Source organism: Pinus tabuliformis, chromosome 6, assembly GCF_031772625.1.
Source record: "Pinus tabuliformis cultivar Carrire ecotype Pingquan chromosome 6, CPIR1, whole genome shotgun sequence".
In the NCBI taxonomy this organism is placed as follows: Eukaryota; Viridiplantae; Streptophyta; class Pinopsida; order Pinales; family Pinaceae; genus Pinus; species Pinus tabuliformis.
The window spans coordinates 1,990,369,094-1,990,396,890 of NC_142292.1; positions in this window are offsets into that span (position 1 = coordinate 1,990,369,094).

Here is a 27,797-nt window from a genome sequence, read left to right on the forward strand (position 1 = left end):
ATCGTCGACAGTAGTTATTCCAACATTGCCAAGATCATCTCTGCAGGTGGTGAGCTTGTTCAGATATGTGGAAATAGTATCACCCTTCTCCATCTCTATTCTTTGAATATTATCCTTGAGCACCAATTTCCTCTGGTCGCTACTATTTTGGTAGAGGTCCTTCAATGTCTTCCACATTGAAAATGGAGTATACTTCCCATGGAGACTCGAGACAATATGGTCTCGAACTCCCTCAAGGATGATCCATCACGCCTTTACCACACACTTCTTCCACTCAGCCAACTCTTGTGCATTAGTTGAAGCTGGCTTTGGGATTTCTTGATCAATGAATTCCTTCAAGCCATTGTCTTCTAATACAACCTCCATTCTATCTTTCCATGCTATGTAATTTGAGCTACCTTCCAAGGCATACTCAAGTCTCAAGCCATAGAACACCATTGGCCAACCTTCAAGTACGATATGAATTCACTTTGCACCTGCAACCCTGAACTTCAAACTTCAAATTCTCTTCTTAGTATACTATTCACAGCTTCGATACCATGTAGAAAATATGTGATAGGTTAACCTGATAATGCGATATAAATCGAAGCAGAATACTATAACCTACTTCTACTATCCATTTGCAGAAACTTAAATATTGAGCTAAACAATATAACCAAAAGAAGAAGAATCAATGGCACAATACACATGAAAATACTTTGGGGAAAGTCTCAGATAAAACCCCACACTATTGTATTATCATACATCGTGGAAATACATAGGAATTATACAAAGCCTTAGCTCTCACAGCTAGCCAGCGCTCAGTACAATCCTCATAGATGCTCACAGACAATCTTGGCTTCTCTTTAGCCTTCTTCTCTACCCTCCAAGCTCCTATTTCCTTGCGTTGTTCCTTGTGGATGATTAGCCTATTACCAAGTGGAAAAACAAGCCTTCAAAACTATGCAATCCTCAAGGATGAATCCTTGAATGCATGAGTTTTCTCCATGAGAAAACACATGCAACTGATAGTACGCTGTCCTTGAACATTAATCTCAACTTGGTATTTCTCAGAATAGACATGCATGAGTTTCTAATGAGGGAATCTTTAGCTAACTCGAGTAGCACTAGTTGAGTGCATTATGCATCAACTGACTGTTAACTCACTATTAGTTCCTCAAACAGTTTGGAACTAATTTAACTGGACTTAACTCAGTAAACTGAGTTAACTAATTACAACTCAAATATAACTCAATCTTATCTCCTTAATTTAAGGGATAACTCCTGCATGACTTCAGAAAGACTTCTAACTTGAATTTCTCCAACTAATTAATTTAAAATAAATAAATTAATTATTTCCAGGTAGTTGTTAAGACTAAGTTCAATTTTAATTCACAATTTAATTTAAGGACAAATTAAATTGGAATATTCTTGTTGCATATTTCAACAATTTGTAATTTGAACACTAGTAGAAAATGAGAAATTAGTGACTAGGTGACTAAAAACGTTAGTCGCCACAACTTTTCCAAGTGAAATACTACAAAAAATTAGCAATTTTAAGTGACCCAACTAAAAACAACTAACATTAATTAATAATTTACTCGCAGGTTAAAATATATGACTAACTAATAAGTAATACAACTAAAAATGACTAATGTGGATGACTAATGTAAACTAAACTATGACTAGCTTCTAATAAGGTATTTTTGAGCTACCTACAACTACTTAAGTTTTATTAATAACATTTTTCCCCAAATATAATGGGCTACCTAGGACTGTTTGAATTTATTAATAACATTATTCATATAATTAGATATATTCTCCACATCCTTAAGGGTTAGTTAATATTGGAGTCGTCTATGGAGGCAGAGGAATTGCCTGGAAGACCAAAAGTGGTTGGAATCTTGGCAAAAAAATTCAAAAGCTCTTGTAGATGTAGCGTTTGAATCATGTTTTTTATGGTGGAAATAGATTCAGCACCATCAAAAACCTTTAGGGCACCTAAAATTATGAAGTTTGTCAACTTTTAAGTGGATTTACAAAAATCCCTGCTGGATTTTTTCAAAATATGACTGGAATTTCCATAACTTTCAGAGAAAAAAACATAATAGTTAGACATGACGTTAATATTTTCCTCATGTGTAAACCTCATATTCTTTCCCTCTTTATATAAACATACTAGTTAAGTCTTTTATAATTTCATGCAATGGATTCTAAAAACATTTTTAAATTTTTTTTTTTTAAATTTTTATTGATACCTCAATCCAAAATTATCATTTTGTATACCCCTCTATGCCAAGAAACCTCCTACTCAATAATAACAACATAAACAATGGACAAATTATTAAAATCTAATTTTGTGCCACTCTACAATCTAAAATTGACCCATTAAAATTTAATTTCCCACTACAATCGACAAATTTACAAATTTCTAAAATCTAATCATTTAATTTCCCTCCCCCTTCCCTGCTACTTTTCTTCCTTAGAAGGTCGGGAGAGGGATCAAATCCAATAATAATAAGTAGTTAGGGATTTTAGTGTTAATAAATTCTATTTCGTACCAGGCTTCCGGGTAGGCTTAGCTTTGCAGTCCCTTCCTGGTTTGTAGTGCCAAATGCTATGGAAAGAGAAACACTCGAAGGTAGACAACAAATGATACTTGGAGCCCTTATCAAAGAATCCCCCTCATGGGTGAAAAGATGATTTTTCTATCCCATAATATGAGGGGCATAGGGATGGCCTCCCAACAATGATCCATGAATAGTCTGATTCAAAAGCATCGACCATCCATTCTGTACATTGAAGAGACTTTGTGTTCATTTGAAGCAACTCAGAAGGTCCTCTCCTGGTGGTCGAGGATGCGTAAGGTGCATCCTCCACAATAGTTATACAATTATGGAGATGTATAATGCTATCCAGTTCAAGAGCATATAATGAGAAAACACGAAACAACCTCCCTACTAGATACTCTGCCTGTAAATAGCAATACAACCCTCCTCTTTTTCAATTTATTGCACCTGGGATGATTTGATGAAGGCTCAGATATTACATGTTTATGGTGATATTAATGGCCACCTGGAGCCTTCAGGGAGTGCAGGGATGAGACACTTGGCAAGAATGGCTACTACTTATGCTAAGTGATACATATAGACCAAAGGAACATTGTTCAGTCCGTATGGAGAGAACATATGCTAGGAGTGGCAAGGATTGGCAACCTTATTATGCACTGTTTTATGGCTTGTAACACAGTTTACTCTACAAATGAAGTGTGCCGTAATTTTTGAAAAGAAGTAGAGAATTTCTAAGGCCAAGACTAAGATAGATGAAAATTGAAATGATCCTTCAAAGTTGAAGAAACAAGGTGATCACAAGTGTGAGAGTTTAGCAAATGGAACCTTGAAGATCGTTGACAAAGTATCTTAAGGAAGTGGATTCAAAATATGAAGATGCGAATGATGTTGATAAGTCTGATCTCTGAATTACTCTCTGAACCACGCAGCTGATGAGGACGAAGATGAATTTGAGCCAAAATAATAAAAAGAGGACTTTTAAATAGATGAAGATGATGCCTTTCAATGTGGGAATGAGGATTTGTTTAGCCCTCGGCTTGGTGATTCTACAATCCGTTGACTAGTCTTGCCAGGATAAAGAGAATTCTGATATCTCCAAAAAAAATTCATTCACTGTCATCATGAATAATTTCTTCAGACATCCATTAAGGAAAAATTTTCGTGATGAATCTGTTTGGGGCCTTAGGCATCACACTGTATGTTTCTCTTTCTGTCTATTTCATTTATGTTGGATGTAGTAGATGTATTATAATGAAGTGGATCCATGTCAGTGTGTAGAAAAACTATTGCCACTTACAGATTTTAATGAAAGAGAGATTCAAATGGGTTATGAGATTTCAAGTGGAGGTTTCCTCAAATCAATAGTTACAACATTTACCTTCAAGAAAGAATTGAAGTTTTCCTCATCATTATGAAGTTTTTGGAAGGAAATTGTTGCAAATAAATACAATTTGTTGAGTTAATTAGAACTTGAAACCTCCCATGTTGTACTGCATTAAGGCTTGCACTAAAAATAAGTAGAAAATCATCTACCTGTATGTAGCAATACGACCCTCCTCTTTTTCAATTCATTGTAGTTGGGATGACTTGACATCCTCGTCAATATTGGTTTCTTATTGCTTTATCTGGAATCCAAGCACTTTCATGGATTGTATTTGGGGCAGTAAATTGGACATGAGAAGAAATTCAAAGCTACAACACGTCCAAAGTCTCTATATCTTTGGTGGCTTATGAATTTCATTCTGAATACAATATTCTTGATCTCTATAATCATTAGGTTCACGTCCACAACTCCTAATCCATATAGTATTCTCCCTCTTGATGACCCTTTTGCATTGATAATTTTCCCTACCCATGGATTTTTGCTGGCATTAGCCCTCAAAGGGACTACAAGAATCACCATTGTTGAAGAAACAAAAAAAAATTACATGAACCTCTTCTCGATGGTAGCACTTTGAATTTTGGCACTGAGAAGAATTAATAACCCCTTATGCTACAGTAGGTATTTTGTCAAGGGCTACATGGTTATGGTTGAATCCTGTATTGAACAAAGGTTACAGAAATGCATTACAATTGACAAATGTTTCTTCACTGGCACCTGGTGATAGTGCTGAAAATATGTTTGAACTTTTTAAATCAAACTGGTCTAACGACATAGTGGAACACCAACACCATGTAAACCTTACATTGCTTTGATGCTTTTGGTTAAATCTTGCACTTACTGCATCCCTGGCCATTGCAAAACTATGTGTGATGTATATTGGCCCAGTTTTGATACAAAAATTTGTTGATTTTACATTTGGAGATCAGAGCTTTCCTTATGAAGGCTTTGTCCTTGTATTGATACTATTTTAGCAAAATCCATTGAGGTTCTTTGTTCCCATCAATATAGATTTCAATGTCAGAAGTTGGGCATGTTGATAAGGTCTACTCTAATCACAAATTTATATGGAAAGGGTTTAAGATTGTCAAGCTCCACCAAGCAAGCTCATGGTGTTGTCTAAATTGTAAATTACATGGTCTTGGATGCTCAACAAGTTTCGGATGTGATGTTGCAGATTCATTACATCTGGATGATGCCTCTACAAGTTGGGGCTTCTTTATCAATAATGTTTCAGGTTTTGGGCATTTCTATGTTGTTTGGTTTTGTTTACATGGCACTAATAATGGGCATTGTAGCTTGGGGATCCAAGAGAAATAGGAGATATGAGTTCCAATTAATGAAAATGTATGATATTCATATAACTAATGAGTTTTTGAATTATATCATGGTTATCAAACTTCAAGCATGGGAAGACCATTTCCAAACATGTGTAGAGTCTTTTAGGAATTCCAAATATGAATGGCTCTGCAAAACTATGTATTATATTTCAATGAATATAATTACTCTATGGAGCATGCCTTCACTTGTTTCAGTAGTGACATTCACTACATGGAGCATGCCTTCGCTTGTTTAAGTAGTGACATTCACTACATGGAGCACACCTTCACTTGTTTCAATAGTGACATTCACTACATGAATTTTTGTAGGAGAAAAACTTATAGCATGGAAGGTGTTCACTACAAAATCAATTTTCAAAATTATTCAAGAACCCATTAGGAACTTTCCTCAAGCTTTAATATCTATCTCAAAAGAAATGGTGTCCTTGGATAGACTTGACAGGTATATGACCAATAAGGATCTTGATCCTGAGGCATTTGAAAAGTTACCGCCAGGCAAAGAGATTGTTATTGTAGTTGAAAATAGTACTCTCTTTTGGGATGTAGAGGAATCAAAATCCACCCTTCAAAATATCAACCTTGAGGTTCGAAGTGGATCTTTGGTGGAAATTGTTGGGACAGTTGGATCCGGGAAGTCCTCCTCATTGTCATCCATTCTTGGGGACATGCCAAAACTCTTTAGCGTGGTATAATTACTATCCCTACTATCATATTTACTTTCATCTCCATCTTCCTCTTTTAGTCTTCCACTACATTAAAAATATGTATTTATAACTTGATAACATTATCAAGATAATTGTTACAAAATTTGTTATAGTTTCCTATTCAAACTCAGGCCAATAGAGAAAGCAAGCTAAACTGACTTGCTGGCAAGTTAAACTGGTTTCTTGGACAATATAAAATTTCCATTGTTGCAAGAAAAAATTAGCCTAGTTTGCCTGAGTTTTTCTTGTGTTTGAGCTAATCACTTACTCTCCGATCTCACCTAAGTTTACATGGAGCCAAGTTTTGTAACTATAAGAATGAAAACATGGAAAAGCTCCTCCTGCCAGAGAAATGTGAGATTACAATAGGTACAAACCAAGGACAAACGTATATTGAAAAGAAGAAACTTGTACCCATTAGAACTTTAGATTGTGAAGGACTCATATGACTAGTTGTTCTTAGTACGCTAAACATTATTTATTGCAAGATAACTAGATCAAAGAAACAATAGTCAAAAGTAACAAAGATAGCTATTGACTTGAAAAATGTCACTTCAAAGGTATAATAGACTTGTTTTCTGTTAATTAATGATTCATTGATTCATCAAACATGATTTGTTCTCTTATATTTCTTTCCCTCATTCAGACTAAATAGGTCTATTAGATTGAACTCTAGTTCTCACCAATTTTGTCAAAAATCACTTATATCTAGGATCTCTATCTCTTTAATAGAAACAAAATAATTTTACTAGAGATGTAACTTTTGCAATGAAAGCCCTTACTACTTGTATGGAAGTTTTAAAATTGACTTTACATTTTTTTTGTGCACAATTTCAACCTTTTTTTCATCTCTTCTCAGCATTCTTTTCCTTTTCCTGCCTCTTTTTCCTAAGTAAAACTTTATTTTGTTGTACCTCTTACCTTGCGGTTCCTTTGCTGAATTTTATCCTTCTTGAACTCATATTTGATGATGGTTTCTTCTCTCTTGTTTTGCAACTTTGTTTCTTTACATTTATTTTTATTCCAATTAGAGTTTCCTTCCAAGTTCACTTCAGTATTTGATGGGGGGTTTTCCTTGATACTTCACTTTCTTAGGTTTGTTGCGCAACACATTCTCCTTTTTCCCTTCTCCTTGCATCTCAAAACCATTCTTTCCTTTAGCAGTTATGTTATGGATGTTGAATTTCCATGATCTTGGGTCTATGATAGAATCTTAAAATCTCTTATGCTACCAAACCAAGAATATCAACGATACTACTTTGAACAACATAATATGAACAATTGTAAATTACACATGCACTGATTATAGACAAACTTTTACAATTTTTAACCCAACTTTGTTATATTAAAAAAAATATAATACAACATTCTAGGGCTCTCGTACTAGGGATAATGGCCCTCATACATCCACTTGTACAAGATGCAAATTGGGGCTTGGTGTCAGGCCATTGACAAACAATCTACCCTCAACAACATACTCTAACCATTTGGTTGATGTAGTTGACTCTCTGAGCTCCGCTCATTTGTACCATGTACCTGCCCAGTCCTTCAGCTCCCCATCTATAGCTCCTGCCTCTATCAATGATCCAAGTCCATATAGCCATTGAACCTCGGCTATCAATATTCTCTTTAGTTGTGCCATGGTCCATAAAGGCCACAACACATCCAAACTCTTGTTGAATTATTCACAGCTCCGCTTGTGAACAACTCTCAACTGCCTATTTCTTCTCCTCAGCTACTCAGGGACTTCAGCCCACTGTGGTCCTCCTGTATTTCATTGATGAAGACCAACATAGGGCATGAAGGGCTACCACCTATCATTGCAATGTGTCCATCCCCCACAATGAACACAGGCTAGGAGGAGTACCCATCATCTAAAGTAAAAGTCCTTCTCCACACATAAGTATCACTCTCCACAAATGCTCCTGGTTGATCAGACCCTTGAGCTCAAAAAATGCTTCTCACTAGGCTCCAACTTGGACACTATCACGCTGTCCTCCAACAGACCATAAGTTCCGTTCCATGTCCACACTTGTTTCACTCTCACGTTACCCTCCAACAGTCCATGAGTGACCAAGTCCATGATCTAACATTTGCACCTAGTTAGGGCATCCCCACACCTAGGAGACCCTTACACATGGTTGTCCACAGAATTCTCCACATCCACCCTTTACTCTAAAATAGAGGAGTTATTGCACAAATCTAGGATCCAAACTTCACTGTGAAACTACCCATTGGTTAGGGCTTCTAACATGCCATGTGAGCCCTACCTCCTTGGCTTCCACACACTGCAACAATCTATGCACACTAGGACACCTACATCACTTCATAGAAGGATCTAATCCTAGTTGGAGTTCCTTCATGCCCAAGGAAACTCCAACAAATGGCTCCCAATAAAAGGTAATGTAGATTGATCCAAATACTGGTCAAAACTTTGACCCAACATAAGGAAAACTCAGCCTCAATTGTGATATATTTTTTCTATCCCTCGTTAGGGTGCTTGCATGTTGCAACAACCCTAAATATACCACCCAAAAAACCTCCAATCAATGTTATCTAACCATGGGATCGTGCCCACCTATTGTGTTGTTGTTTTGGGCATATACCACCCCAAAAAACCTCATGTAAATGCCTTCCTATGGTGGCATGGCCTCTAGCCTACCACAATTAAGCTTGAACACCTACAATCCACACAAAACAGGGTTTAACTCACCTCGTTGTTGCCATATCAATCCTACATTCAGCCTTTAAAACCCTCATCCTAGTTGTAGCATGGGATAATACTCAATGCAGGCACAAGAGGCTCCAAAACATCCCTTCTACTCCTCATTGTTTTTCCCTAGTCTCCTGCCACTAATCAAAGGTCTCTTCCCCTTCCATGTTGCCCTTTTTCTATCCTTATGCTTCACAAAATGGATGATTAAATGATCACATTTCACCTCTTATTTATACCAAACAAGAGAACTTCTTCCAACGTCATTCTAGTGTTGTCCAACTTGTCAAGAGGCTTATTTAACTCAAGCCAACCTTGACACATATGGTGTAAACCCACTCATAACCTTCAAAATTTCATATCTCAACTTCTATAGCTCCAATTTGGGTGATCTTCAAAGCATTGGAATTAACACGCCAAGCCCTATCACCTCAAATTTTCCCATGCTCAAATTCACGATGGTTTTGGCCCAAATCCCGATGGGTGAAAAACCCCATGGTTGGGTTCCAAGTCCAAAAGCCTACTTGTGGTGCTTTACCCTCTAAACCCCAAACCCTAGGGCTTGGAGTACCTACCAAGCTACACACAAATGAACACTCCCTCTTAGTGAGGGAGGTAAGTCCAAGAATAGGAAGTCACCATCATCATCTCTAGTGACCCTAGCCCATCTAGCATCCATCAGTGCAACATACCCTATAGAATGAATCCGACAATATTGTTAGTGCCTCTGCCTCATCACATTTGAACTTGAAGATCCCAAACCTCCATAGGGCTACCCCCTTTTCCGTTAGACTCCCTCTGAGCCTAAACGATCTCCACTAGCTGAGTCCTGTAATCACTCATCCTCCTTGATCGAATACCAATCACGAAAATCCGTCCAATCTTGGATATGCAACATCAAAATCCGATGAATATTCTAGCCTACCAATAACTAGTCAATCACATGAATCCATCTCGATCAAACTCATCTTGTCCATGCGAAAGAAACCCTCGAGCTGTCCCAACCATCCATAACAAGACATATGAATTCCACAATCTAAAACCACCACACAACATACTGAAGTGCACCAGGTTCACCACTAATCCACCAGAACTCCTAACCCATATGATGTAGGCTATCAAGACCACATCTCCATGTCTTCAGCTGAACCCTCTGCTCCATGATCCAAACACCCAAAACTCCCTCTGAGTTGCTTTGATGTGAACACTCTGATTCACTATCCCTCAAAGTAGCTCAAATACGCTATGATACCATGTTGAATTTGCACAATGTTGGGTCTAGGATAGAATCTTAAAATCTCTAACGTTACTAAACCAAGAATCTCAACGATACTACTTTGCAGAACATAATATAAAAAATAGAAAATCACACATCCACAGAATATAGGCAACTTTTTACAAATTTTAACCCAACTTCGTTTTATTAAACAAAATATAATACAACAATATAGGGTTCTCGTACAAGGGATAATGGCCCTCTTACATCCACTGCTACAAGATACAAATTGGGGCTTGATCTGAATCCATCAACAACAAATATACCCTCAAAAACATTCTCTAACCATCTGGTTAATGTAGTCAACTCTCTCAACTCCCCTCGGTTGTACCTTGTAACTACTTGGTTCATCACCTCTCGATCTATAACTCCTGCCTCTATCAATGTTCCAAGTCCATCTAGCCACTGAAACTTGGCTGTCAATCAACTCTCTAGTTGTGCCTTAGTCCATCAAGGCCACAACACATCGAGACTCCTATCAAGTTATTCACAAATCCACTTGTGAACAACTATCAACTTCCACCTGTTGCTCCTCATCTAGTTAGGGACTTCAATCCACTATGGTCTTCCTACAATACATCGATGAAGACCAACATAGGGCACGAAGGGCTACCACCTATCACTATAATATGTCTATCTCCCACAATGAACACGGGCTAGGAGGACCACCTATCATCTGTTGTAGAATTCATTTTCAACACATAAGTCTCGGGCTCCACAACTGCTCTTGGTTGATCAAACCCTTGAGCTCAACAACTGCCTCTCTCACAACTTCCTTTGTCCATCCAGGTGTTGCTCACTAGGATCCAACTTGTACACTATCACGCTGTCCTCCAGTAGACCATTAGTGCCCAATCCACGTCCACACTTTTTCTACTCTCACGCTACCCTCCAATAGTCCATAAGTGACCAAGTCCATTATGTAGCATCTACACCTAGTTAGGGCATCCCCACACATAGGAGACCCTTACACATGACTGCCCACAAACTTCTCCACATCTACCCTTTGCTCTACAATAAAGGAGTTGTTGCAAAAATCTAGGCTCCAAACTTCACTGTGAAATTTGCCATTGGTTAGGGCTTCTAACATGCCACGTGAGCCCTACCTCCTTGGCTTCCACGGGCTACAATGACTCTATCCACACTAGGACACCTACATCACTCCATAGCGGGATAAACTCCTAGTTGGAGTTCGTTCATGCCCAAGGAAAATCCAACAAATGGCTCCCAACAAACTATAATGTAACTGATCCAAATACTTGTCAAAACTTTGACCCAACACAAGGAAAAATCAACTTCAGTTCTGATATATATATTTTGTCCCTAGTTAGGGAACTTTCATGTTGCAACAACCCTCAATATACCACCCAAACAACCTCCAATCAATGTGGCCTAACAATGGCATTGTTCCCACCTATTGTGTTGTTGTTCTAGGCATATACCATGTCAAACAACCTTGCATAGATGCCTTCCTATGTTGGTATGGACTATGGCCTACCATAGTTAAGCTCTAATGCCTACATCCCACACAAAATAGGGTTTAACTCACCTTGTTGATGCCATATCAGTCTTTTGTTTAGCCTTTAACAGCCTCAGGCTAGCTGCAAAATGGGATAATCCTCAACGTAGTCATAAGGGGCTCCAAAATGGCCCTTATGCTCCTCATTTTTCTACCCTAGTCTCCTGTGGCTAATCAGTGGCCTCTTCCCCTTCTATGCTACCCTTTTGTTGTCCTTATGTTGAACAAAATGAATGATTAAATGATCACATATCACCTCTTATTTATACTAAACAAGAGGCATTCTTCCAATGTCATTCTAGGGCCGTCCAACTTTTCAAGAGGCTTATTTAACTCAAGTCAACCTTGACACATATGGTGTAAACCCACTCATGACCTTCAAAAATTCATGTCTCAAGTTCTAGAGCTCCGATTTGGGGGATCTTCGAAGTGTTGAAATCATCATACCAAGCTCTATCACCTCAAATTTTCCCATGCTAAAATTCATCATGGTTTTGGCCTGAATCTTGATGGGTGAAAAACCCAATGCTTGGGTTCTAAACCCACAAGCCTATTTGTGGCGCTTTACCCTCCAAACCCCGAACCACAGGGCTTCGAGTACCTCCCAAGCTACACAAAAATCAACAATGGACAGGGAAATAGTAGGGCTATATGCCAGATTCACGGCAAGATTGGCACTGAATGGTAACCTTTTCATAATCTAAACCCTATTTCTAGGTAAAAACATTGAATTTCAGAGGAAGCCCTATATGAAGATTCATTTCCAAAAATAATAGTACAAGACATGTGACCAACTATGGGAGGTTTCATTGTTAGTTACTTTCTTAGAAAATTTCCAATACTCTTCAAGGCTAATTCATACCAAATTTGTGTTAACAAATTTAGGATTCAAACTCAAAATTACATAGTTTCAAATTTTTTTATGAAAGGATTGAAATTTGAAATTTGTATGCCATGGTTTCAACTAGGGTTTTCCTTCAACAGTTAACATGGCCTGACTTTCAAAACAACTAGTTTATTTTCTTGTAACTCAAAAAACAGAATAGAGAAACCCCTACCATAGTATTGTATATTCACAGAGCCAATCATTTTAAACACCAATCCGAAACAATACTGAAATGAATTGACCAATACAAAAATCTAGAGCTTTGGATAGCTAGAAGCTTCTAAACCTGCAGATCTGATATGTACACAAAAGACAACAATGAGAGAGCACTAACATAACAACAAAATGCAAGAGAAGAATTGTTGCAACTATACACATTGTAACAGTGTAGTTAGACTGATCCAAGACTCTTTTGTTGAGTCTTGTGGAGTCTTCTCTAGCCCCCACACTCACTAAAAAACTCACCAACAAACTCACCACTTTCTATACTCACCATAAAATTTCCATGCTCATTGAGACTCGCCATATTTTTGGGCACTATATTTGTTGTATTTTGAGGTTCATTTGTATTTTTTGAGTCTTTCCCAAGTCACTGAGTCATGTCAAGTCATTGAGTGTTTTTAGTCCTAAGCTAGTTGAGCCTTTGTCAGATTTGAGTGTGACAACATTGCATTGTTGTTAGGGTTCCACAACCACCTCATAGTTAGTGGAATAGATTGTTAATGTATTGACAACCATATTTATTAAATAAGGCTCTACACAGTAGTATAGTGTGAAATCAATAAATGTAAGTGAACTTGTTAAAGAAGGTCCATTAGTTAGTGGTTGAGGCCTCATTAATGGAAGTTCATTATGTGGTTATAGTTTTCATCAATTAAAAACTATATATAGTAGTAGAAGCTATGTAATGGGTTATCAAGTGAATATTGTAGTATTTGGAGCTCCTGATGTTGAATATTTCCCCCTTAAAAAGGCAAGTGAACATTCCATTTAGTTTGGAATATCAATAAAGAATTGCTTAAAGTTTATTTTCCAATTTTAGTTATATTATTTGCTTTCCATAGTTGCATTCCATGCATCTTATTTAATTGCTTCCTGAATTTATATTATGCCATTTTTTCCCTAAATATTCTATTTCAACTAAGAAGAAGCACCACAAATACCAGTGGTTCTAGAGCACTTTCTCATCCCAACACATATTCCAATTTTAGAAAAGCATTATTTAAGTTAGATATGTGTTTCAACATCTTTAAGTAAAACAAATATCTATCATTCAATGGGAAATCCTATAATTGGGTAAGAATACATGTAGAAAATAATAGAGATATCACCTTTTTGAACACCTTTGTGACATCTATTGGCACCCCTTTGTGTAACACTATATCAAATAGCACCTACATATGGAATTATCTTCCATTTTCCTTCAGGTATATCAAGATCCCACTCGGTACACTTGAAACCAACCTTACTTAACCCTATTAGTCATCCTATTGCCATGATTACATGGAGAATAACACTTGGGAGATAAGTCTCACATACTAGGGAATTGGGTAGTATGACTAATGGTATAATCTATCATCATTAGTTGGTGCAATGAAAGATTTAGTCAATTACTATTGATGGAAACCATAGTTATATTAAGATCTATAGAACTTGACACTCCTCTATCCTTAGGACCATACAAATCCTAGCCTCTTCCTCTAAACCATAGCTTTTGCAACACAAGTAACAAAGTTCCTACACATTTTGTAGTTTGAAGAGTTTTGTAATTTCATCACTACAGTAATACTCCCCTCAAAATGAAAAAATATGTCTAGGGCCTCCCAATACTATTACATGAGACCTAGCTCAACAAAATCCTTGTGTAACATTGATTGTTTTGGTGTCACTTTACAGTAACTAATTTTTCATTTTTTGTGGACCAACTCATACCATTACTTGTGGCCCCTCCCAACAAATTCCTTTTGGTACACTCATTAAGTTGGGCTAAAATTTGGCTAACCCCTTTGATGGACCCAATGGTCCCATGACAAACACCCGTAGCATGTCAGCCTTGAGGAAGTGTAGAAAATAGTTGATTATTTTCCCTGGTCAATTAGCAAAATGGAAACCAATATGTCTTCCCTCATGTTTCACATATCCCCCATTTTCAAAAAAATATTAGATATATTTGGAAAGTGTTTTTAACACAACTTTCTTTGCATGGTAGCCCAACATATGAATCTAGAGTAAGAGGGTGCATGCATTTGGGGTGAATTTATTTCTCTAGAATGATTTTCCATGCAGGTTGGGAACTAGGATAGATTTAGTCAAAACTTGAATATAACTCATGACCCTTTGCTATAGTTATAAAAGCAAGGCATGAGAGTAGAGTGAGGTATTCTAGTTTTTGGACTTTCATTATGTATTTAATTTTTTTTCTTATTTAATGTGATGATAGTTGTAAGTTTGAGACGGGTGTTTAAGTTTGAGAGTTTGATAGTTGTATTTGTTGTTCTTGAATCATATATATTTCTAGATCAATGTGTTGTAGCTCTGCTTACCATGGTCTGCAAATTTAACATGGTATGAGAGCACGTTCTAAAATCTTCTAGGATTCCATGTATATGGATAGTTGGGCTAATACCTAGGATAGGGAAGATTTGTTATAATTTATAAGCATGGCATGTCCAAGATCCATTATGGACCCATGATAGTTTACTGAAGGTTGCTTCTTTGTTTTCGTTAGCTCTGTGTTGTAGGAGTGACAATGTAACCACCTTTAATCTCAAATATGAAGACTAATTGGAAGGCCCCTCCAATTTTGTTGCTTGTATATGTCGGTTGTAGTTGCTTTTGAAGGAGCATGGGCCTTGGCATCCTGTCAAAGGTTGCAACATTAGATTTCTAAAATCTGATTTGCATGTCTCTAGACTTTTGCAAATTAGAAAGTCTGAATCAAATTGAAAAGGAGGAAAAATTTCATATGTATGTGAAACCATTACTTCAATCTCATTATTAGGTAATATTAATTGATGATTAATTTATTTCTCTTAGAAGCTCTTTTTTAATGTCATGAACACGAGGGATGAGGTCATTGGGAATTTTTGAGAGTTTAAATATTTTATAGAAAAATCAAACAAGTGAGAAGATTAAAGTGTTGAGATTAGATAATGGAGGAATATACACCTCTAAAGAGTTTCACACTTTTTGCTGGGACATAGAGATCAAGAGCTAGTTGATAGTGCCTTACCAAACACATTAAAATGTGGCTGTAGAGAGGAAGAACAAACCCACATAGAGACTTCCAAGGCAATGATCCATGACATAGATCTACCCATTTGTCTTTGGGCATAATCATGTTGCACAAAAGTCTACATTTTGAATATGTGACCGCACTACATATTAAAGGATAAGACATGAGAAACATATTTCATTCGTGAGAAACCACAAGTATCGCATTTTTGTGTTTTTTGTTGTCTTGTATACATTCATATCGTTAGGGAGAAAATAACCAATTTGGAACCCTCTAGTTTGAATGGTACTTTGGTGGGATACAATGAGACATATAAGGCTTACAAAGTATAAATTTTGTCTAAATGGAAGAAGATTTTTAGCTGAGATGTCAATTTTAATGAGGATGCATGGTCCTTTAAGCTTTATTGTCATGCAACAAAGACTGGGAAGGAAGAGAAGCTTGCTTCCTCAAATTTTTTTCCACAAATTATAATGAAATGAATTTGAAATCAGTTAGAGACCAGTACAATGGAGGTACAAATACCATTTTTCCTTATAGTTCAGTTAGGAGGTTCGAATGGTTTACCTAGACAGTGTAGGGGGAACAAGAGCAACTAGGAGGACATAAATATTTGTTTTCAGTGTGTCATCCTCTTGAGAAGTTTCCGAATTATGGTACATTGGTTCATTCCTATTTCTTAATAAGAAAATGGTAATTCATTTGTTCATAAATACTAATTGTCAAAATGTTTAAATGCTATTTGAAAATTTAGTTGAGAAACCCTCACATTGAAAATACTATATACTCTATCAAGTCTATTGGCTTGAATAAAGTCATATATGAAGTTTGGAAAGTTTGTGTATGTGTTCGTTACTGTTTGAAAAATCAAACTTGGACTAATATTATTTCAATGACTCTATATACCAAAAAAAATATATGACTCCAAACCATTGAAACAGAATATGCAAAACTTTGCTCCTGGAACATGCATATACCATGTAAGGCTGAATATATCAAAAAAATTTGGCACCGAGTACAATACACATCAACAACAATGAGACTCTAAATGGCCTCCATAAGCTTTAGAGTGTGAAAAACATCCTACAACCATCTCCTTTTGGGCTAGCCTTGTCTTCTTCATATTTTGAAAGATGGTTTTGCAATTCAAATCTAATATGTCCAATCTCCTCTAATGGGGCCATGCATGGGAAACTTGGCCTCTTATACTATCCAATTTTTCGTTAAATATATGAATTCCCAATCCCCCTATCCTTCTTAATTCATTTCTTGCAGTATTTGTAATAAATTTTAACATCATCTAGATTAGCATGGATCCATGTAGGATCTTTGACTCTAGGGGTGTAAACCATGGTAAAATTCCAATCTGTGGTTTGAAATAGAACATTAGATTTCTAAAATCCAAGTATTATAATTCTAGACCTGTGCAAATTAAAAATTCTCGGTCAAATTCAAAACAGTGACAAATTTCAGATAATTTTAATTTGTAATTTAAAGAGGCACATATTTGAATTTTGAAGAGAAGAAGATTAAAAAAAGGGATAGATTTCAGAGCATATACATTTGCAAGTTAAAGAAAGGGAAAACATGCTTGGAGATGAAAATAATGGCCAGTAGGCAGGAGAATTTGGTCAAGAACTCCTCCAAGCTTCAAGATACATTATAACCTCTTTATTAAGCTTCCTAAATCCATCACAAACAACCTCAAAAAAATTCCAAACTAGCACTAAGCTCAAGTGTCATATTTCTCTTCAAGATTTTCAACTCTACTCCAAAACTTGAAATGCTCACAAATGCTCTGTGAGAAAGGTGTAAGACAAATAGAGGGGCGGGATATATCTTTTAAGAAATTTGATCAGTTTAATTCTTTGTTTTTTTGAGTTTCTTAATTAAATAGTGAAATTTTTTCTTGGATTCTGTATGGGGTCATCATGCATCTACTTGGCTAAGTAGGTCTTATTCGGTACCAAATTGGCCCATCGAGCCAAGTCGAACCAAGTTTTAAAACAATATTGTTGGGCCCTTGTCCATTGTTGCGTAATATACTCAAAAGAAAATAATACTAGGTATATTTGGGTTTTATACGTGCCAGACATGTCAGTGTTGTATATAGCTTGGCTATTAGCCACTAAATCCTATGCTATTAGAATAATAGAAATAAAATATATAAACTAAACCCTCAAAGAGAGGGGGACCTAAGATTCTTCATGTTATTAATTCACTTCAAGGAAATGGGATGGTGGATGTCTTCTCCAGCCTCATGGTCTTCCCTTTGTCTCTCATCCCTAGCTTTTGGAGCAAGCTCTGAATCTTGGAGGGCTTTCAACTAGTAGTATTCATCATTGAATTTTTGTAGCTTTCCTTTGATACCATTCAACAGGGGGTTCTTCTTTGAGGTTGATTCCATGTGACAAGTTATCATTTCTTTGGCATGATATTATAGATCTATGGTCAAAGAGGGGTTGTTCTTGTTGTTTCTTGAAAACTCTGCATTGGGGATGAGGTGAGACAAGTCCTTTCTATATGCTTGTTGTTGGTAGCAACTTTTTGTCCATTATCCTGCTCCTCCAATTTGCCAAGATTATGAACTACGTTGTATTTGTGCCACTTATTGAAACCTTGTTCTATACATTGAGACTCACCTTTTTGCATTTGGTTCCAGTACTTTCAACATAATCTTCTTGAATGCTTATCTTTAGTTAATTTATATCCGTAAATTCTTTGGCCTAAACATATCTTTGAATCTATAATAAATAAATATTGTCAATATTTTCTTTTCAATTATTAAGTTATATGTATCATGTTTTGTAAATGTTAAATTTAATATATTTATTATTTGATATATTTTATTTTGAAAAAATTATATGCAAGTTTTTCACATAGATATATTTGAATTTAATGGTGAATTTTATTGAATTTTTGTATGGGGTGATTTTTTTTGAATTTGATTTTCAAACATGAACACAAACCGGGTAACTATGATTCTGGGGAGATGTACAAGGTGAGGTGTGCTACTGATGATAGTGTTGAATACCCTTCGACATCTCTTCTCTACTAGAGCTTTATGAGTCAAGCATGTGGTATCATGGGTTTAGTGCAATAGCATTAAAACTTAGTCGAAAGAGGCTTCAATCTGCCTAGCCACTTCAACTTTATGAAAAAAACATTTTGGATCGCTCAACCTAAGTAATTAGTGATCTTCTCATTCTATACAGGTAAACATTGAAGATGGGGTGTAACTCTTACAAAAACCTTGGGATTTCACCGTTCTCTAATGCATGCTAATTTATGGAATCTATATGATCAAACATCATTTATATGAAAATCTTAGTTGAGTATCATCGTTGGGATTTCACCATTTTCTGATGCATGGTATTAGGTGGAATCCCTCTGATCAAACATCATTTATATGCAGGTCCTGGTCGAGTTTTATTCTTGTGTATCAAATGGATTATGGAAAGGAAAGTAGGAGCCTAATGGCATGAATTCCACTGTCTTTTTATGGCATAAGGTTTGGAGTGTGGTTTACAACATTCTATTGTGTGGATATATTCACATGACTATTATTGAATGTTTCAAAAATATGAGAAATAAACCAATATCAAAATTTAAAGACAAAAAATATCATTCAGCCAACAATGAAACTTTCAAGGCCTTGCCAAATTTTTAAAATACAACACCCTAGAGTCAAGGTAAGAATATTGTAGATTCCTTTCAAAGATTGTTCATTCAAAACGACTATGTATATACAAATCTATGCATTTATGTTAGTTTAATACTAACGAAAAGATATAATGCTTAGAAGATCCATGAGATTTAAGTAGATATGTGCTATGAAATATTTGATTAGCTTCAAGGAACTGCACAACAAATGTATTGATCAAGAAAAACAAAAAATGTTTTAGAAGTTGGAATTGGTATTGAAAATGGTCAAGGGTCATACTGGACTAGAACCATCTAATAAACTAGTGACTCTAATAATTTATGAAGGATTTGGGCTGTGTGATTTTCTTAGAGCCCATCAATAGTCATTTACTAGAGTTGAGCCCATACACATCATTAAGGGCATTATGTTCTATGCAATACATAGTAGTCTTCTACCCTTTCATTGTTCAATTTAATAAATTCTTTTAGGCAACAAACCATGTGTACCAAGTACGAATTTATAGGGATTATCTAGTAGCCAACTGTTGGGCTCAACCCCCACAATTGGTTTTCGAAAATAGCTTTAGCATACCCTCAAAATTCATGGTAAGCTGGCAAGTGGAATAGTGGTTTGATATCTGAAATACATGGATGACATGATAAGCATAATAGTGCAACTTTGAGGTATGGTTGCCCAAAGTGTCTATAAAAGAATTTGCAACAAAAACTTCGCAAATTATTGGATGTCTTTTGACTTTGAGATCCATTCATCACAAAGAATACAATCCGTTTGCTAGAGTCATTTCTTATATGGAGGAAAAATAAGTTATTTGTATTTCTAGTCTAGTACTTCTAATATTGATGTCTAAGGTGGAAATTTACACATTTATTACATACATGGCTATGTATTTGGGAGAAAGTACACTTTTAGCGCACTAGGTCATGGTTTGGATCTATTCCATGTGCACCGTTTATGGAGAACCTTTGGCAAAACCAATTCAATTATTCATGCCTAACTTGACTTCTAATGTTAACTACAACATAAGAAAGGAATAATAATTACTTCACTCATTAATCCTCATTGGAACAACATTTGGCTTTTCATTTGTCTCTAGGTTCACAGGTTCCTTCTCAAAGGTTTAATTAATGCCCGATGCTGCAAAATACTCAACTTGGAGAAGCATCACAAGGAAATTCCTCACCCCGTAATATTTCCTTCCCTGACATATCAAGTACAAACTTTTCACATGTGAAGGATTAATTGTTGTAGGTGGAGTTGTGATTGAAACAAGACCACAAGCTAAGGAATATTGGAGCAATAATATAAAATTAGATGTTTCCCCATATGAACTCTCTCACCTCTCAAAGAGTACAAAATGATGACATTGGTCATTTTCTTAGTTCTCATAAACAAAATCTTGAATTTTGGATCATTGATTTTGGGTTGTAATGCATTACACCAAAGCCAGTTAAGTTCCCTTTTGCGCAATTTATTTTCTTTGGAAAATGCTCAGTGTGAAAACTTAACCAACTTGACTATGGTTAGTGCTAGTGGTATCATGGAAGTAGGCATAGAAGGTGCTACTAATATTGCAATGGGAAATTTACAGTCTCCATTTCCATTCCCATTGGTGGCATGCCTAGAAAAACACTAGGCATGCTGCATATTTCATCTTATAATTTGCAACAAACCAGTAGTAGTAGTCTTGTAGAAAATTTCATTAGAACTAACATGCAACAGGTCAAATGGGAAGGTGTTTTGTTTGAAAATAATGGTGATGCTGGAGGATCATATAATTATGGAAATAATGCATCTAATCATCTTTTTCTGATAATAGAAGCAACTTCTTGTGCCCCAAAATTTTAAGTGCCACCTTCAATCCTTCTAGTTACAACACAACCAAATTCTAATTCTATGGATCACTATAGTAACACTACAAGTGTCATTTACTTATTTGATGATGACTAGAGCTATTGTAAAATATTTGTTGTTGATTATTTTTGCAGCTAATGCTAGGATGCCTCCAAATATTCTACGTAAATATACTTTTTTTGTGATTTCTTGCTAGAAAATCCTATCTGTTAGATTAAGATAGTGGATAGACATGTTGGAATTCCAAATTTATAACAAGTTATATGTCAGGTAGCAACCAAAATTCTATATTCAAGTTTTATAGTTATTGGGAAAGTGTTGTTACAAACACATTGTCACCAGGAAATCGAATCATTTAAGTTTTTTTGGATTAATCAAATGAGGCACCTCAACTTTGATGTTGATTTTGGGAACATGAGTGGATGTAGCACTAACAAGTTGTTAAGAAAGATTATGCAAAGACAACAGGGCTTGTTATTGTATGTGAAATACCAAAGGCCCTAGAAACAACAATGACTACAAAGCTGTCGAAGGTATTTTAACTGGAATGACCATTTAAAGTTCTATAAGTTGAAATCATATTTTCCCTACATATTGAGGCTCTGAGTAGTACTAGATCTTATATTTAATGAAGAGTTAGGGAGCATCATTACAAGGAGTAATTAATGAAGAACTCTTGCATATGGAAGGACATAAGGCTTACCTTTTAAGAATGGGTATTGAATAATTGCACTCAAAGGAATTAATAGATGAAGGAAAGTCTAGAACTGATATTTTTTGTCGATACTAAAACAAAACCTGCCAAAACCTCCTCACTTACATGGAATAAAATGTCATTAAGCTCACTTTGTTTTGCAAGTGATGAAACACTGATTGGTTTAGCTGTAGAGTCATCTAGAAGAGCCCTTGAAATGGCGAATGTCAAGCCAAAGGATGTTGACTCAGTTTTGATGTGTATGTCTTCTCAAGATGATATTTTTTTGGTGCTCCCTAAGTAAGTATCATATGATATTTATTCAATCTATAGCTGAATAATTATCGTTAACTTTTCTATGACACTTTAATGTATTTGTACTCCATATTTTTTTATTTTCTCATGTTTCTACTTGGTTCAAATTGTTTGAGTTAATGTTTTCCATAATATGGGAGCTACTTGGACTAGAGATATTATGCTATATCATTAGCATTTTTATGGGAATTTATTAGTTATAGAATCTATATCATGATGGTATCATATTTTATTGATGTTATAGCATTTAACATGGAGTTTAGATGAATTGCATTGAGTGGAAAACAATTATTTTTTTATCATGTATTGATTGGTTTGGTGAGCAATTGTGTTTGTCTAGACTAATCTCAATTCAGAGGTGCTAGATTTTCAAATTATACAATTCTCAAATTTGTTGATATAAAAACTCCTCGTATTTCTATGTTTTTTGTTTTGAGATGATGTTTGTAGCCAACATTTGGGCTTTGTTGTGATAGTTTTTTTGTTTAATTTGATATAAGTGTATGCCTTTAAAGTTTAAACTCATTACCTTTGTTGCATTGATTAAAAGAGAAGAATTTGCCTAACCTAAAAATGAACTGTAGTGACATTGAAGTTGAATGTGAAGTTTTGTATGCATTTATTCATTAACTTGTTAATTTTAGTTTTTGTTGTAGGGAATCACTTTGATGTTGGGTTGATTTGTTATAATTACCATTTCAATGGCTAGAAATGTGTCTTGAATTCATGTAAGTGTTTCCTTGAGATTTGTTGAAAATCCTAGGAAATAGGCACATGGGGGAGCATGTATATGTAGATTTGATCAATCTTATTGTTAAAGGAATAGAAAAGGATATGGTGAGAAACTAGAGGCCAATTATTTTGCTTAATGTTTTGTAAAATGTCAAGGTTTGAGAAGGTTTGAGCTATCATCATGTTCAAGGTTTGTTCTCAATGTATATTCTACCCTTATGTGCTACGATGTTGGTCACTTCAATAACACTGTTATTTGGTATTGCCATAGTATTTAAGAAATACCTTTATTCACTATTGATATCGACATGTGGATGCTGCTTACAAAAATATTATTATGAATTGTGATGTTCTCATGTTGAGATGGTCTTCAAAATTATCAATAGTCAATGGTGGTTATGAATTATCAAATTATCAGTTATAATACATGGATGGCTAATAGTAACATGCATTAGAATTTTCTTTTTTGGTTTTGGTTATAAACTTGTAGTTTTATTCTTGTCATTCCTGAATGGTTTTGATTATTGACTGTTTTTTTCTAATTTTCTCTGTTTATATATATGACAAAATATTTTTGTACTTGCCATTTTCCTACTATACCTAGATCTTGGCTTTCCAATAATTTGGCAAATCTATGTCCATATCCTTATCCATATCCTATTGAACTTAGATTGTAATTTATCTTTGCATCATGTCACCATCTAGCCATGCATTCCCAAGCAACTTCCTCAATTTTTTATCAATGGTGGGCTAAGAACTAAGGGTTTTGTAGCTTGTTGGATACAAATATTGAGTCAAGTCTTTTCCTATTAGGATTTTGTTCTTTGTGCCATAATCACCCTCATGTTTTGGATGTGTTAGCGCTCGAATCTACCTCAGGCTGAAAAAGGCAAAACTCGAGGCAACATCAAACCAAGCTCAGCCTCGTAGCTAGCCCTATGAGGACAGGAGAGGGCTCTCTCCAGTCAATCTCGATAAAATGTGCAATCGGGTGCGAGATGACTAAAAATGGGAACTGATTTTAGGCTACTAAATGGATAGGAAAAGGGGTAATTTGATAAATGACTGGGTTTTCTGGGCAGCGTGGGATAGAGAATAACATGAGCAAGGAGATTAAATTTGAGACACAAGTTATCTCAAGAGGCAAGATAGGCAATAAATTTAGCATTCAATTTTGAAATTATATGGAATGAAAAGAATGCTGAGAGGTTGACAAGGGCAATAGATAAATCCTTATCAAACAGAAGAAAACACAAAACACGAATACCTTCCCGAGGCAGAGCAACAAACTGGATTCTGCCTTTCTCACTTAAAAGTATTCATTTATAAATGATTATGAAATGAAATGGAAACATAACAAGCTACATATGAAACAAAGGAAAAGAAAAATGCTAAAATCACACCACAAGAATCTTAGGAGTCAGAGCTGTATCTTTTCATTAAATCCCTGTCAAAAACTATACAGTGAAGTTTTCCTTCACAGCTCTCCCACTGTTTGCCAAAACTCAGAACCATTTACACATAATTTTCATACAATAAATAGACTCAGGAATGGGAAAACAGATCGATTTGAGAATAGGGGCCGTTTCACCTAAAATCATGAGAATAGGAAAGGTCTGCTCTAAAAAGGAGCAGCGTTACATTTGTTTGTTGATGGCCAATTAAAAGATAGAATCTGGAGCATAGACCCTTTGAATTGCAACTGCAGTTAAAAATATACCATCGGTTCCTATCTTTCTGCTGCGGTGACTCTTCACCTTATGCTGACCCTTTTAATCAAAAACTATTTTTTCAATAAACGGTTTTCCACTAAAATTTGGCCTTTAATGAACGCACTTAGCTGCAATTTACTAAGCTCAACACGTGTCTCCATTTTACAGAAATTACTTTTATCGCTGGTTTGAGAGAGCTGGTCTAATGAAAGCGTAACAATGACCACCCAGCACACCTTTGCATGCCAAGAAAAAAACCAATCAAAGTCCCTAGCATCGACCACCATCACTAGTTGTCTTCATCATTTCTTCTGACCCAGTCCTTCTTGTGATTCCAGATCTGTTAGACCATTGCACCTACAGAGCGATAGATTGTTCATGTTGGTGCTTGATTCTTGGTGAACCTAAATCTCTGCAACTCATTAGCTTTGTGACTGTCTTGGTCGCTTGTTTCAAAATCCCTTTTTTTTTTACCTTCACTATCGCATTTGAAAAACCATTTGATCAATTATAAGATGGTATTTTCGTGTGAATTTTCATGTAATTCACACGAGAAATCTCCTATTAATTGGGCAGCACTTGATTCATCATTGAACCATTGATATGCGTAGGTACATCAAGAACTTATAATATAGGTAACATATTTAAACATCCCCTTCGAATTAATCAAACAAACCAATACCACTTAATCTGTTCATATCTATTTGGAGATGGTTTAACCATTTTTGGACCAAGTCAATCGAGCAATTGATTTGACGATTCATTTGCACCATTAACATGACTGTTAATCATAAGCAAGTCTTTCTACTATGTTGAGAATCACTATTAACGACCATATTAATATGATGAATGCTCAGAGCAACAAAATATCTATTAAAAACCATATGTATTTGATGAATGCTCAGACAAATAACTGATGATGATTTTCACTTTTTCCTTGGATATTGTTTATCTCTATCAGTAGAGGTATCACCAGGGCTATGATGTGGTGTCTCTGGCATTGTATTTTCATGCATTATCACGTTCTTTGCAGGTGTAAGGCAATCTTCAAATGTTTCTATGATCTGATGCGAATGTATCAATAATCATATCTCCAACATCATTTCCTTTCTGGCCAAAATGTTTATTCATTGCATCATATAGTTCCTTGGTATAACTAGTTTGTAGTCTATTGTCCATCTGTTCCTTTGGTGCCATGTTCCAGTAGCTGACATGACCTGGTGGAATATTTCTTTCATAATGTCTAATCTTCTTATAGTCAGGTAGAATATGTCTCCATCTGCTCCATTATCCACAAGAAATGCCATTGTCAACCTACAATCGAATGGTTGTCTAGATGGCAATGCATCAACCAAATTCCTGGATTGTTCGCTATGAATCTTATTGTTGCCCATCCGCCTGTAGGAACTGCAATGGTGTTTCGCATCTGAGGGTCAACGAGGTTGAAGTCAAGCGTATCAATTTCAGGATTATAATTAACGAATCCCTGCCTTATAACATAAAAATTGAACCCATGAATGTGGATCGGATGGCTCTCAATTGTGACAAGACCTGTAGCCTGAAGCACTACTTGCACAGTGTTATTGAATTTGAGAACCTTTATTCGAGTGCCCAACTGTGTTTCTAAGAGACTGGCTGGCAGATTTTGGGAAGTGTAATTGAATGGCAGTGGAGGATTATCTAGAAAATCTTTGGTGAAAACTCCACTGATGTTATGGAACAGAGCTTGCAGCATGGCAGAATTCTGTGGCAAAACGAATGAAAAATTGTTCATGCTTCCCACCAATCTTTGGCCATTAGGTCCTACACAGGAATTGCTTGGGCAACTATGGAGTCCGAATCCAATTGTAATGAGCATCTCCTCGTTGGCTGTCTGAGGAACCGAGGCCTTCCGGCTCCTCAGCTTTGTTATAAATTTGAAAGCAGTTGGGGTATCATTAAATGCAGGGAGAAGAGGCATGATAGGGAGGGAATTCGAATTGGAAGAAGTGGTATCTTCATCATGGGACTTGTAATCCAGTGTTGCTGTCATGGTGGAATTGTTGAATGGAATTCCTGGTGCGCTGTTGTAGACTTGAGCAGCCATGTAGTATTTTCCAGATGATTTTTTGGCCTTGGGGCTCTGTGCGGCGCGCGCATTCCCAGTGCGCCGCACTTGGTGTGTGCGTCGCGTCAGTGCAAAAAATGCATTGTGGAGGAGCGCACAATGCGCCGCGCAGCCTATGTGTGCTGCGCTCTAATCCAACGCGCTGCGTAGACTCAAAACACAGTCTTACTCTCAAAAAACATCACCAATTTTGCCCTCTCTCCATGAAACTTCGAATTTCCTTGATTTCTTAGATGTAAATGAGATTGATAAACATAGACTGGCTACACCGCCTTTCTCTTGGTACAATTTCGGATCTGAGGCATGCTATACTCTTTTTCAACACACTGTTGATTGTAATTATTTTCTCCTTCAAGAAATCTCCTTGTTAAAGGGATACAATTTCACTTGTGGCCCACTTCAAGGTCAGGATGGTTAACCCCCCAGTACTTTTCAAAGAATACCAGATCTTTGAGAAGACAACGATGTATGGAGCAATTGAGATAATCATCTCCAACTTCACATTCGAACACATGGAATTTTTTCATATGAACTATTTCATGTATTTTTGTGAAAAGTGTCTCTTGCAGGGGTGTTGGCCTTAACATCACGGTGTAGGTTCCTATACTGGGAAGTTCATTTAAAATATCTCCTTTATAAACGTCAATAAAGTCTTTAGTCATGGATTTTAATAGCTGACGTCATGCACTTCTTTCTCTTCTTCTTCCAGTATTTATCCTTTTTAAAATTTGCTCCGTAAAATAGCGTCTGGCTATCTTCTCCTTCACCACTGTTAACACCCAGGTTGTTCCCTATGACTCCCAAGGGAATACGACCGGGGTAACCACTAACCAATCTTTGGATTACAGCTTCTAGCCCAACTGTAATCAGAGAGGGCTCTCTCTTTATAATTTGTCTCTGTTTTGATAGTATTTTAGGCTAGCTATATTGTTCAAACTTTTGTTTTTCGTGTTTGGTTGGAGAATGTTTCAGTCAAGATATGTATGCTCTCACTAGAATGTTATATGTCATTGGGCAATGGAGTCAGTGGTCCTTTAGCTGTTTTGAGGTGCTGTGTGATGCTATAGTGATGCTGCAGAGCAAGGTTAGTGTCTGAGGAACAAACGTTCATAAAGT